The sequence below is a fragment of the Sturnira hondurensis genome, unplaced genomic scaffold (assembly GCF_014824575.4).
Source record: "Sturnira hondurensis isolate 20B ecotype Veracruz unplaced genomic scaffold, ASM1482457v3 Scaffold0003213, whole genome shotgun sequence".
NCBI lineage: Eukaryota > Metazoa > Chordata > Mammalia > Chiroptera > Phyllostomidae > Sturnira > Sturnira hondurensis.
The window spans coordinates 601,834-616,667 of record NW_028075844.1 but is presented as its reverse complement, the minus strand read 5'-3'; positions in this window follow the sequence as shown (position 1 = coordinate 616,667).

Sequence of the window (14,834 nt, the reverse complement as noted above, 5' to 3'; positions counted from 1 at the left end):
AGGCCCTCTGCCTCCTTTGACAAAGGAGTTTCCCTCTGTTACTCATTATCTCCATCTGTAAACTGGGAATAATACCAGCAAAAGGTCAGAGGGCTACTGTGAACATTATACTAATATACATAGGGACACACATGTGTAGAACAGGCTGGAACAGAATGTGCTCATTGTTAGCTCCCTTTGAGAGTGAAAAGCCAAAATCCCCACCACAGCCCTCTGATCCCGCCCACCCCAGGAAGTCAGCCTCCCCATCCCAGCCGGTCATCCCCCCAAGTCCCTCTAGGAAAGTGGCTTGCACCACTTGGCCAAAGTTCTGACCCAGCTTCTCAGGGTTCCTTTCACCCCACAGCGAGGACCCTATGCCAACTCCCCTCACTCTGCACTGGGCTCTGGAGAACCAGGGATGGATCTGGTTTGGGAAAAGACGCCCTCCGTTCTCCACCCCCCGCCCCCCCCCCCCATTGAACCACAGCTACCTCCTTCACCCTCATCTCTGTGCCCACCATAGCGGCAGGATTGATCTGAGTCCCTACTCAGGGTAAGGCCACTGTGTCCCAGAGCCCCTCGCAGCTCCCCATCGGCTAGAGGCTCGAACCTGCGGCTTCTCGAGAGGCGGGGAGCCCCCTCCCGGCTGCGGTTACCGGGCAACCTGCTGTTTGTTGGCGTGGGGGCGGGGCCGGCGCGCGGTGACTCACGGCGGCGTGATGCGGGTGGGCGCGGCGCCCGGCAGCCTGGCGGGCGGCCGGAGTCCAGCCGCCCGGGCGGACTGGAGGGGCCCGGCGGCGGGGGCGCGCCAGCCCCCTAGTGAGCGCCCAAGGCCCTTGGAGAAGCGGCGGAGCAAAGCCTGGCCTTCGGGGTTCTTTCGAATCCTGGTCCAGCCCCTGCCTCTCTGTGACTTGAGAACCTCGGTGTGCTGCTCGTCAGTAAAATGGGTGCACACTGCAGGCTGCAGTCACTCGCCACTCGTGCACCAGGCAGTTGGCATTAATAAGCAGTTACACTCCCTTTTGAGCAGCTTCTGCAAGCCCAGACTCTGAGTTCGATCTCCAGTGTCTTCGGGCAAACTCCATAACCTCGCCGAGCCTCAGTTTATCTGTTAACCAGAGGTAGCAACAACACCCTGCCTCCCAGGTGGTTTGAAGATTGAATCAATAGTGAAACAATCAACGTCTGTCGCAGCTCGCTACCAGGATTCTGCCCCCCACCAAAGAGAGGAGGAGGGGTGGCGAGTTCTCTCCTTGGTGGAGTCCTACAGGGCCGCAAGGTCAGAGCAGTCAAGCTGTCGCCCCTGGATATGAGTGAGGGGCACAGGCCCAGGGAAGGGTGGTGGCATGAACGTGGCTTCGGAGGCCTGCATCCTGAAGTTGGGGCTGGCAGCACCTGCTGCGGGCGAGCGGCGGGAAGGAGGCCTGGTCGTGAGTCACCACCCAGCAATGAAGCCTGAGTCACGCAGGGCGGCGTCCCCCCGCAGCCCCCCTCCACACGCAGCGTTCCCACAAAGGCCCTTTGAAAAGAGCTCCCCACGGCCCACCCCAGCCCCTAGGCCCTCTGCAGGGTGGGCTGCGAGGCCAAGGCTCTGCTAGGCTGTCCCCAGGCGAAGGGCTTGGGTCTGGGAGGAGCCGGCTTTCTTCCACCATGTCTGTGAAAAGTCACCATGGGCAGCAGGGCATCCCCAAGGAGGGGCTTCCAGGCACCCTGAGTCACTCCAGGGACAGCAGAGGGTCACACGCACGCAGTGGGCAAACTGAGTCAGGCTGTCTGGGAAGGCAGGCAGGCCGGGCCCCTTGGAATCAGGGTTCGGAGACACCTTAGAAGGAGCCATCACTCTTCTCCGGGGAGCCGGCTGCTCAGCAGTGACTGCTGGCAAGGAGAGGGGTGCGGCTGGAGAGAGCGGACTGGCCGCCTCTCCCTGGCTTTCCCACCCTCCTCGCCTACCCTGGGGCCTTCCCCCGCCCCTTTAGCTGCCCCTCTTAGGCTTGGTGCAGAAGGGATAGCAGGGTGGGGCTAGGGTGAGGAGAGTACAGCTGGGCCACAAAATGTAAGTGGGCGCCAACACACTCAGTAATCAAGATTAAATATTTTATAACAGCTTTACTGAGATAAAATTTACATATCATACAACTGACCTACTTAAAGTATATAGTTCAAAGTTTTTAGTATATTCAGAGTTGTGCAACCATCTCCACAACCAAGTTTCAAACATTACCACCCCCCCCAAAAGAAACCCAGTATCCATCGGTGGTCACCCCCCACCTTCCCCACTGTCCCCCAGCCCCCCGCACCCCCACCCACTTTTCTCTGTGAATGGACTCGTACAATGTGCCTTGTGACTGGCTTCATTCACTTTGCAAGGTTCATTCATGTTGTAGCATGTCTCACTATTGCATTCCCTTTTATTGCTGAATAGGACGTGGCGCCGAGGCACCACATTTTAAAACATCCATCCGTCGACGGGCATTTGGACTGTTTCCACGTTGGGGCTACTGTGCATCGTGCTGCTGCGACCGTTTGTGCACAGGTGTTTGCGAGGGAGATTAAGTAATAGTTGAGGGAGGTATTTTTGGAAATCAAAGTTAATGTAAAAAATTCAGAGAGAACAAAAACATCAAGTTTTAAAATAAAGACAGGACTTGATCGGGCTGGGATTGGGCAGAGGTGAGCGAGGTGAGTCATACAAAAGCCAAATCAGGTTCTGTCTGGACCTGCACATTCCAGTGAGTTCGCCGCTTCTCACATGGCTGCTGAGCACCCACCACGTGGCTAGTCCACACAGAGATGTGGTAAGTATAAATGTTTTCCAAAAGAATGTAGAATATCTCATGGATACTTTTTATCTTGATTATATGTTGAAACGAGGCTATTTTTGGATATAGTGGGATAAATCAAATATTAACATTCACTTCACCTGTTACTTCTTTAAAAAAGCATTTATTTGAGCCCCTGCCAGTGTGGCTCAGTTGGTTGGGCGTCATACGCGAACCAAAAAGGTCATGGGTTCTAGTCCCTGCCAGGGCACATGCCAGGGTTGCAGGTTGGGTCCCCAGGTGAGGGCACACACAGAAGGCAGCCAACGGGACGTTTCTCTCTCACATGGATGTTTCCCTCCCTCTCCTTCCCCCTCCCTTCCCCCTCTCTATAATCAAAAATTAAAATAAAAAATAAATAAAAGCATTTATTTGCGCAAAAAGAAGCTGCAGCTTGGGAGACAGGCTCAGGTAGCAACCTAAATCGTGTCCCCTACTTTTTAGAATGCGGCTACTAAATGACACACGTGGCGCTGGCTGGCATTTCTGGTTCGCAATAAACTTCCTTTGGGGAGCGCTGCGCAGGGCACACTGCCTCTGCCCCCTTCCCCCCCGGGGACTCCTCAAGTGGCAGCCTGGCACCAAGCTTTCAAGGCAGACCACTTTTCTCAGTCATTGCTGTCTCCAGCCTCTCTGTCGTATGCCCACTTCCTCCCTGGTCTCGGGACTCTGTCCTCCTGACGTCCCTCCTCCTCCTCAGTCTTTTTATCAAATGCCTCTCAAATGCCATCCTCCCTGAGCATAGCTTTGGCCATCACATACTGATGACCCTTCCTTTAAACATGTGCTCCCTGGTGTCTCACAGGCACCTCCAAGTCGCCCTGCCCCAGGAGACCCCCACCCTTCCTCCTTGGCTCCTCAGCCCCCACATGTGATCCATCTCTAAGACCTGTCTGCCCTACTTCCTGAAGCTGTTTATTTCCACGTGTCCGTCCCCCCGCTCCCTGCTCTTCTCCTCTGGACAGCCACACTGGTCGCCCCACTTGCCCTCTGCTTCCAGCCCTGTCCCCTCTGCTGTGTGCATGGCCCAGTGCCTGTGAACTCATACTCTTGCTTAAAACCTCCCAAGGACTTTGCTCTGGGGATTCAGGCAGTGGTTACACAACTGTATGCATTTTTCAAAACTCATAGAACTGTATAAAAGCTGAGTTTTGCTCTATGTAAATTATACCTCAATAAACCTGATTAAGAAAAAAACCCTCCAGATCTTTCCATCTTACTTAAATCCAAATTCTTCAGTGGCTGTCAAGGCCCTGCTTAACACCTCCTCCGGAAGCTTTCCCTGATTGTACCCCATCCTCCAGGCTGGCCCCATGCCTCCCCTGTACTATCTTGTGCTCCTGGCTCTCAGCACTGAACATTCTCCATTGTGCTCAGAGAGCTACTTGACTGTCCCCTCATCATACAGTGGCCTGTACGTTCCACGCCTATTTTGTTCCCCAACATGCTAGGAACATGGTAGTTATCAATACATAGATGCCACAGATATCGTCTGAGGCTCTGCTCTTGCTGCATAATTCTGATCAGAACAACGCTTCCTGCTCTGGAGGAGCTGAAATGTAAGAGGAGGCAGACAAGAAACAGGATATGCAGGCAAACATACAGTGTGGTCAAAAGCAATGGGGCAATGGAAAAAATAGAGCAGGATAAAGCAAGAGGGTAGGACTTTAAATGTGGCGGGGAGGGTGTCTCACTGAGGTGGTGATATGTGAGCAGAGACCAGAAAGAAGTGAGAGAAGCAGCCATGTGGGGATCTGGTGGAAGAGTCTCTGGTGGAGCGAGCAGCCACCAGTGCAAAGGCCCTGAGACTAGGCTGCAAATGCCTGGTGTGTTCAAGGAACAGTGAGGAGGCCCAATGGGTTGGAATGTGCAGGGTTGTGGGGAGGCCTTGGGCTTTTGGTGCAAAAATCGGAACTGTGGGGGTTCTGAGCAGAGGACAGACGTTTTCTGACTAGGGTGCTCACAGGGGCTTTCAGCCGAGGAACAGACTGTGTGAGGGAGAGGCCCAGAGAAGATGGAGGCGACCACTGAGCTGGTCCAGGAGAGAGGACAGGGCCAGGCTTGTGTGGGGGCCCTGGAGAGGGTGAGATTTTAGATTCGTTAGGAGAGACAGCAACTGGATTTGTTAATGGATTGCATTCCCTAAGAAAGGTGTTGGCCCCAGTGGCTGGAATGCTGGAGCTGCCATTTCAAGAGATGGGAAGATGGCTGGACACGCTGGTTTGGGGTGGAGGGAATGAGCTTTCAGCCTAGGGCCTCATGTGGCTCCAGAGCATCCCTGCCCAGACTCCAGCAGAGTGCAGAAGAAGGTCTAGGCCTTCCCTTCTTGAGGTTTCTCTGGGTGTGCAAACTAGAAACACATCTGGGCACACACGGGCTCCATGACCCAGCACACTCATCCATGGTCACACCCTCGGGGGCTTCTGGAGCCGAGGCTCTGTCTGAGTCGACAGAGCTGAGAAGGGCCTTTTGGTTCACACACCCCCCCGGCTACCATCTGGGTCCCTGAGGAGACTCCCTAGGGGACTGGAAGTGACTTGGGGCTGGGACTCTCTAGGGGAGAAGTTCAGAAAGAGCTGCTGCTGAGTCACAGCAGCGGGTCGCCTATGAGTCAGCACTGGCAGGGGCCCCAGGAACTGGGGGCTGGGGCAAGCAGTTCCCACGCCCAAAGGAACCAGGCTGCTGGGGCACTGGGGCTTCCCCCACTGCCCTTCCCATCCTGTGCTGGGCTCAGGGGGGATATTCAGAGGATCTGGGGTTGGGAGGACTGACCCCTGGACCAGGCTCCAGAAATTCTCTCTCCTGGTCTGACCCGGTTCAGGAATACAGAGGCTGTCCACCCAGTCAATGTGTTGCAGCAAGAAGGACATTAAGAGGGTCCACAGCCCTAGCCAGGGCTGTGGGGTAGTTCAGTTGCTTAGAGGATCATCCTGATATGCCAAGGTTGCGGGTTCCATCCCCATTCAGAGCACAAACAAAAATCAACTAATGAAAGCATAAATAAGTGGAACAAAAAATTGATGTTTCTCAAATCANCCCACGCCCAAAGGAACCAGGCTGCTGGGGCACTGGGGCTTCCCCCACTGCCCTTCCCATCCTGTGCTGGGCTCAGGGGGGATATTCAGAGGACTCTGGGGTTGGGAGGACTGACCCCTGGACCAGGCTCCAGAAATTCTCTCTCCTGGTCTGACCTGGTTCAGGAATACAGAGGCTGTCCACCCAGTCAATGTGTTGCAGCAAGAAGGACATTAAGAGGGTCCACAGCCCTAGCCAGGGCTGTGGGGTAGTTCAGTTGCTTAGAGGATCATCCTGATATGCCAAGGTTGCGGGTTCCATCCCCATTCAGAGCACAAACAAAAATCAACTAATGAAAGCATAAATAAGTGGAACAAAAAATTGATGTTTCTCAAATCATCAATAAAAATTTTAAAAAGAAGAAAATGCACGTGAGGCATTTGTGGAAACATCAGTTCTGGGAGGTTCAATGTAAGAAGAGTTCTTTCATTCTGGCGCCTCTGAATTTGGGCAGTGAAGGGGACTCCAGGCAGCGACCTCAACTTTGGTGTTGGGGCGGGAGTAGGCTTTGGAAAAGCTAGCCGAGAGCCAGTTCGCCCCCGCAGCGAGGAGGGCTCTGGAGTCTGCTGCCCCCTGCCGGTGGCCGTGGGAAGCTCGGCGAGCTGGAGAGAGGGCCGGAGTTTTTCAGGCCCATCCTGGAGCGAAGGAGATAGGGAAAGGCCTCCCACAGAATCAGAGCTCTGCCACTTCGAGCAAGGGCAGCCCCTCTGGGTCTCACTTGTCCCCGTGTAAAAAGGACAATATTCACTTTACTGGCCTGCTGGGAAGAGTCCAGATGATTGGGGATGAATAAATGAATGAGTGAATGAGCAATATATTTCAGAGCATCCCTCTCCCCTTCTCATTTTGAAAGGAGAGAGCACAGGAGGGACAACAATAAACCAAACTCCACCCAAGGAAGTTCAACTACTATTTGCTCCCATCCTCTTCTTTCCAGCTCCCCCCCCCCCAGGAATTATACTCCATGGGGGTGGGCGTTTGTGTTAGGTACAAAGTAGGGCTGGACCCCAGTCTGGGGGTCCTGGGGACCTAATCCTCTCCAACCAGCTGGCTTTCTGGGCTAAGACCTGAAGGAAGGGGGCAGGTGTAAGGGGACTTATCAAGGAGAGACTGAGGCAGGACTCTGGTGAGGGGGAACATGACCATGGCCCCTCAAAGGTTAAAGCCTGAGCTTAGGGGAGGGGGGCTCAAAAGTTTCTCTAACTCTCAAGATGGGTGTGAGAGATGACCAGAAGCAGAAATCCAGCTCAGCCCTAGCCAACCGGAGGCCCTGCCTGGCACCATCATCTGCCCTGAAGTGACCTCCTTCCACCAGCTGGTGGCACAGGCAGTGGCTGGTGTGTGTGTGTGTGTGTGTGTGTGTGTGTGTGTGTGTGTGTGTTGGGGAGTATGTAGGCCCCTCAAGGGAGTGTCTGCCAGTGTAGGTGTGTTTCTGTGTACCCTGTGGGTGTGAGCATAGGGGCTCCATGTGAGCATCTGAGTGATCAGGAAAGTCCCAACCCAGGTACAACTTTATAGTGACCTCCTGTGTGTGGCCTGTGAACCTGGCCGGTGTGTGCCTGCAGCAGACGGTCCCAGGTGCACGTCTCCACTGTCCTTGTATTTTGTGTGCTAGTAAAGACCCCTGTGGGCCTGCGTTTTCGTGGGTGTGGGTATTGGTTCTTTGAATTCCAGGTCCCTCTGCCATTTGCACACCAGTGATTGTGCATGTATTTGTGTATCTGTGAACTTTGTGAATCTGTGTGTGCTCCCAAGGCTGTGCCTGGCATGTCTCTATGAGTGTGTTCCTATTCCATGTATAGATCCATATGTTGTGTCTATGTATATATCCACATATGCCGGGGTATTATGTGTCCAGGTGTTCCCACAACTGCGCACCTGGTGGGTGGGGAGGTATGTGTATTATGTGTGTATGCCTGTGTATCTCGTGTGTGCTGTGTGTGTGCCCCTAAGTGTCCCTGTATCTATGGCTATCCCTGTGAGTACGTGTATGCGTGTTTTCTGTGTGTGCCCCTGGCTTCCTCTCTGAGGCCCTTCCTCCTGCCCCTTGGGGTGTAGTTTGTTTTTTGCGTGTGTATGTCCGTCCTGTGAGTGTAACTTGGTTTTACGTCTATTCCCGTGTAATCAGGGTCTCAGTGCCCCTCCATGTCCCGCCACGCCCTCCCGTGAGTGTGTGTCTCACAGCCTCTTGCACGCCCTTCCCTGTGCTTGTGGTCCGAGCGCCTTTGTGCGCGTGTGCTCCCCATTCGATTTAGAGGCCTGTGTGCGTCCCAGTCCCTGCCTATATCCGTTCGCGCCCCGGTGCCCCACGCTAGGGACCCGGGAGCTGTGTCCTGACACCGTGGGCATCTCCGAATGAGTCCCTGTGCGTCCGGCGGGAAGTCTCGGGGCGCACGCGGCCACGACTGGAGGACCCACCGCCCGGCGCGGCGCGGTGAGGAGGGCGGGGGCGGCGGCGGCGGGGAGCGCGGGCACGTCACCGAGACAGACTGGCGGGCGGGCTGGCGGGAGGCGGTGGCCGCGGGTTCGAGCCGGCGCCGAAGGTCCGCGATCCCTCCCCCTGCCCACGTCCTGGGGAGCCCCCGCTCAGCCCCGGAGCCGCCGAAATGCAATTTCCCGTGCCAGAGCCTTGGCTCGGGGGGCTTTTCCGGGCAGGTTTTGGAAACAAGAGGGGACACGAGGCAGCGACTCAAAACGAGGTGAGCGCCAGCGCCGGGCGGGCTGGGGGCCGCACTTGGGTTGGGGACGCGGCGCGGCGGGACGGCGGCGAGACCCGGCCGCAGCCCCTCGCGCACCTGCTGTCGGTCCGGGGGCGGGGGCCCCGGCCTCTGCGGCCCGGCCCTCCATTGTTGCGGCGGCTGGGGAAGGGGGGCGGGGAGGCCCCGGCGGCATCTCTGCATCTCGCCTTTCGGGAGCATGGGCTCGGGGAGGACCGGACGCCCCCAAGGGAAGAAGCTCTGAAGTCCCCGAACCAGGATCACCCAAGGGAGGAAGGACGGGCCAAGATGCCCCTGAGGGGCGGGGACGCATGCTGGTGGGGTCGGGGCAGTAGGGACCCCGGGCCGCCTGACACCTGACGGCGGGGAGGCTCCAGGACAGGGCGGCGGCAAGCTTTGTTCTTGGGGTCTCAGATCCGGTGAGGATCTCGGAAATGAAGGGCCGGTAGAGGCTCCGGCCCGGCGCGCGCGTTCCAGAGGGTGCTCCGGCCAAGTTCACGGGCGCGCGGGCCTGCGCGGGCCCTGCAGAGACAGATCCTCGCGGGGGCCCTGCTCGGGCCTGGCTGCGGCCGTGGTCCTGGGCTGCAGCGGTGCCCTCCTGGTGCTACCCAACGGCCTGTCATTACCAGAGGTGGCTGCACGGTATTTACTGGGGCCAAGGTTTGCTACAGGAACACGCCCTCCAAAACTGGCCATAAAAAGGAAAAATGGCCCCGAATCCCACTGCTGGGGAGTCCTTTTAAAGCAACAGGGAGCCTTTCGCAGGAAACTGCCCTAGAAGGCATGCTGGAGGTGGAAGGGATGCAGAAGACCTCTCATGGACTGATGGGAGCTGCGAAGTAACCCCCCCTACACTCAGTCCCCCCATCTCTTTCCCCACCCCACCAGTGCCCCACGGCCCTGCGCTGCTCACAGAGCTGTTCACAGAGTCACAGATATTCCCAAATCGCTGAGGAAGAGCCCCAGGCCCATACACTGTGCACAGACACAGCATCCCCATCACTCACACCACCTGCAGGGACGCTGGTCTCACACACACACACACACGCACGCACACACCACCCACAGTAGCAGTGCCACGTGGACGAGCACATCGCCCAGGATGATGGGGACATCCCATGAAAACACTGCCACATGGAAAAATGCAGCCACTGCTCTCAGTGGCCATGGCGTGGACACAGCCTTGCACACAGCACTGCCACACACATAGTTCTCTCCCACAAACACAGACACTAAGATGCACACTATTGTGTATGAGTGCCCATAGGCTGCCACCCAGGAAAACTGTGACAGTGTGACAGTGTGACAACATGTATTTTAAACACCCTGACACAAGCAGAGAGACACATACAGATAGACATGTATGTGCCTTCTTAAGGACACACCCACAGGCATCCACAGGCATCCGGGCAACCTGACACGCACACACAACACAGCTGCACATGCTGACACACCGCTGCCCACAGTAAAACAACAGGGTCCTCCTAGGCATCCACTATGACACTGTCACCCACAAGCAGGTGTGAACCTTCCGACAGTACCTGTGCGCATAGTCACCCACTCTAGCACTTGATTATACCCCTGGACACCTACCATAATACTGACACACAGACAAATAAAATGACATGTGCACAGATCCACAGGAAAAATGACACAGGGATTCTCAGAAATCCAGTCACCTGGATGGCTGTAAATCCAATACTCATTTGGATTTACAAATGAGCATCTATTATGAACCAGGTACCATTCTAGCACTGGAGGTAGAAGAAATCAAAATCTGCCCTGGCTGGGGTGGCTCAGGGGATTGAGCACCAGCCTGCAAACCAAAGGGTCATGGGTTCAATTCTCAGTCAGGGCACATGTCTGGGTTGTGGGCCAGGTCCCCAGTTGGGGGCGCTTGAGATACAACCACACGTTGATGTTTCTCTTCCTCTTTCTCCCTCCCTTCCCTTCTCTCTCTCTAAAAAAAAAAATCAAAATTAAAATCTTTGCCCTCTTGGAACAGACTTTTTAGTGAGGGGTGTGTGGGGCCCACAATTGGATGACACAGACTCTAGTCACCCTCAGTGACACTGACATATGCCAGACACCCACATACAATGGCTGCACATCGACCTGCAATTACCCACAATTAGCCTGGCACACACCCACAGTCACACTGACATCCACACACAAACAGAAGCACTAACACACGTGCCAACACATACACACAACTGGCACAGAGATGGCTGCCCACTGTCGTACACACCTACCTGGAGTTACAGACACCCACAGACCTCAGAAATAGCCTGCCCGAGGAGCTGGGACCCCAAGCCCATTGCAGCTTCCCTATAACAGACCCTTAGGGCCCTGCTGCCTGTTTTCAGACAGTCAACCCTGACCTAGACCCAGGGTCACTCGGCACCCCAAGCCAGAGAAGTGCCTAAATTTCCCATCAACCGGCCTCAGGTCCCTTTATAGCCCCAACCCTAAACCCAGAGAAGCCAGAGCCTTCTCCCCTACCCAAGCTCTGGTGGGCTTCAGAAGGAAGTTGAGCTTCTGGCCCTCTGGCCACCCCCCCCCCATCTGGCAGGGTCCTTGTGCAGCCAGTGGAAGCAGGGAGCTGGCATGAGGGGGGCAGAACGGGAACCTGAGATGCTACACAGGTACAGGGGAAGCGAGGAACCCCCTGCTCACCAGTCTAGACAGTCAACAGAACCCCACTTGGGGACCCCCATACATGCTGTTACCATACCCACATAATGGGCTCTTTGTTTGCCAGACCCTGGTCACCTCCTCCCCCTTGTTCCCCACATGTTCATGCATACACACAAGGACATGTGCACACTGAGACACACACAGGAACACATGCATGGACATACAGATAGAGATACACATAGGCTGCCAGACATCCCCGCCGCCCCCACTCCTCCTTCAACTTGATAGCAGAGCTGCCTCCATCCATCACCCTCTCACCTCTGACCCTGACCCCAGACCTGCACCAGCTGCCCTGCCTTCCCGCAGCTCAGGGTGGGGGTGGGGGTGGGGTGAGAGAGGGCCCTGTCTGGGTCAGTGTGGCTTCTGGAAGGCTTCCCTCATCCCATTCATTCCCAGCCCCCTGCCCAGACAAACCCTCCCGGCCTGGGTGTGTCAGAGGAGGGGTCCCAGGAAGAATAGGAAGGAGGACCAAAATGGCCATGAATGGCACCCCTGCTTTGCACGGGGGGGGGCGGGGGGAAGCTGTGGTTGGGAGTGGGAGGAGACAGCTCCACCCACCCTGCGGGACTTCAAAGTCAGATGGAACCCCAATGGGCTCTCCAGAAGGCCTCAGGACACTTGGCGGGAGGGACAGTCAGCTCCACACCTGCCACTGTCCTGCCACTGTCCTGCCACCTCCTCACTGTCCAAGTCCCAAGTCCCGACAGTGAGACGCAGACGGTGAAGGGGCAGGCAGACAGACACAGATCAGGTGTAAAGAGCCAGACAACCAGAGGAGGATCCAGACAACCAGCGACAAGCACTCGCAGGGCGGGAGACCCAACAAATACAGGCCGGCGAGGGGCACAGGCAGACCCAGACGGGCAGACCCAGACAGACAAGGGCAANCTCTCCAGAAGACCTCAGGACACTTGGCGGGAGGGACAGACAGCTCCACACCTGCCACGGTCCAAGTCCCAAGTCCCGACAGTGAGACGCAGACGGTGAAGGGGCAGGCAGACAGACACAGATCAGGTGTAAAGAGCCAGACAACCAGAGGAGGATCCAGACAACCAGCGACAAGCACTCGCAGGGCGGGAGACCCAACAAATACAGGCCGGCGAGGGGCACAGGCAGACCCAGACGGGCAGACCCAGACAGACAAGGGCAAGGGCGGGAATCCTACGCAGACCTCTGCAGACAAAGGGAGACAGACCCCGGGTTGGCCCCAGATAACCCCTCCCCCACAGGATGGGGCGGGGCTGCGCTCCTCCTGCCCCGCCCCTCAGTGGGAGGCCCCGCCCGCCCACCGGACCCAGCCTCCCTGATTGCTCCGACCAGCCCATCCTTCCGGATTTGGGGGAGACCGCTTGCAGGCACCTCCCTCCTCCGTAAGCAGAGATCTTAGCCCTCCGGAAAGCTAGCGGAGAGACGGCGCAGGAGAAAGGGTGCCGTAGGGGACCCCGGAATATGGTTCGAATGCCTGGGACTTGATGACCTCGCCTTCTAGCTTCGTAGTCACCATGCACACAGCTCGTGAGGAGCCTCCGAGAGTTGTAAACCAAATTCTCAGAGTATCACCTTTCCTCATTGATTCGGTGATGTTATCACCTAATAATATATAAAGAGTTCTCATTACCGTCTCTGCCCTCCCAGCCGACCCTCCTCCCCAGAGTTCTTGGAATTCTCTGCTGTCAACACCAACCCCAAGGCATTCTTCTGGGGGAGGGGGGAGGGGCCGCGGCCCACCCACCCCTGGGGCCGAATGGAGCCCTGCTGGTCCAGCGGATGGGCCAAGGGGGAGGGCGCCCACCCGGAGCTCCCGACAGGGGTGTGGTGACAGGACCCCGGCCCGGGGACGAGACTGGGCTTCATGAGTTAGGAAAATTTGATGCGGCGAGTCTTGCGGGGGTCGGGCTTCGAGGGGCTCAGGTTTGGGGGCAGGTCCCGTGGGGGCAGACCCTAAGGGGTTGGGCTCCACGGAGATGGCCTTGGGGACTCCGTAGAGACACGGTCCATGGGAGTCTAGGCAGGCGGGTTCTAGAGGAGGGTCCTAGGGGGAGGGGCTCTGTGACTTCCGTCGCTCCTGGCGTTGGCACAATGAGGAGGGCCACAGGGTTAGGCTCGGGGCCTGGGAAGAGGTCTTTAGGAGAGCTGCGCTCTTTGGGGACCGGCTTAGGGCACAAGTTTCCTGGGGGTTGAGTTTGAAGGTGACTCCTTGGGAATCTATATGGGCGGGCTTCAGAGGGAGGGTCCTAGGACCTGGTAATAGGTGGGTGGGCTTTAAGGGGACGGGTCCTGGGGCGGGGCCAGGGTTGGTGAGTTTAGAGCATCGTGTGTCCTGGGTCAGGATCTGTGTTGGGGTCTCGGGGCAGGGGAGCTTGGGGGCCTGTGTTGGCTCAGGCCGCCTTCAACAGGGAACTTTTAGGGTTTAAGCTTAGCACACCTGGGGCCCCTGATTCACCTTAGGTTTACACTAAAGGGTTCCTTTGGGGCTCCATATTCCCCTGAGTAAAATGGGAGGGGATTGGGAAATTGAAGGACCCTCTCCAGTTCGTCCCCGGAGTCCATAAACCCAGATGGGGGGTGTCAGAGAGGGAGGTCACTCAGCACTGAGAGACCCCTGGAGGGAGAGACTGGAGGCCCGTTTTACCAGGAGGAAGTGGGGAGGAGGCAGCATCTTGCCACACTGGGAGTCCAAGCAGCGACTCGCTGGCAGTCTGTTTCGAGGTCTGAGGTGCACCCTTCTTACATCACCAAAGGCCTGAGTTCAGATGCCTGAAACCCTGCAGAAGGGAAGCGGTGTCTCCTTGGGTCCTCTTGCTTCTCCCCTATCCAGTGGGCAAGTGGACCTATGGGTGGGCCTGGGAGCGGCCCCACTGTGGGACCTGAATTTGCAAAGTGGAGACTCTCGTCACCCCCAAGGGTTGTTGTGGTTCATAAACAGTCCTGCCCAGGAACAGGGTGAGACTCACAGAAGGTATACATTGTATTAAAATGACTTGTTTGTCTCTCTGTTGCATGATGTGCCCCCCACACCCCAGAACAGCAGGGCAGTCAGACACATAGAGGGGCTGCTTGGAGTGGTGCCCTATGGCCTCAGTCTCCCAGACTGACAAATGAGGTGCATTTGCATCTTCCAGGTCCCTTTTGAGTAAAGCCCAGCACCCAGTATTGCTACATCCATGCAACAAAGTCTACATAAATACCTACTGTTACAACTATTGATATTAATCTTGTGCTTTTCCAGGTCCTGGAGCACACAGTTGGCACCTACTGTTTGCTGACTTAATGAGTCAATAGGTCCCTCCCTCCCTCACCTCTCTGGTTTCCTGCCCCGACTCCCCACCCCGAGAAGTTGCCAAGGGCCTGGGGGAACATTCAACCTGTCGGTGAGTTTGGGCAGCTCAGGCAAACCATCGACCGTTGAGTGGACCCCGAGGCCTGGAACTGCCGTCCATCCATTGTGACCCCCCACTTTCCAGATCTGGGGGGCCAGGTCCTACTTGAGCACGTCCCCTCCTTTAGGCCACAGTGAAGGTCACAATCAACATTCATTGTTGTC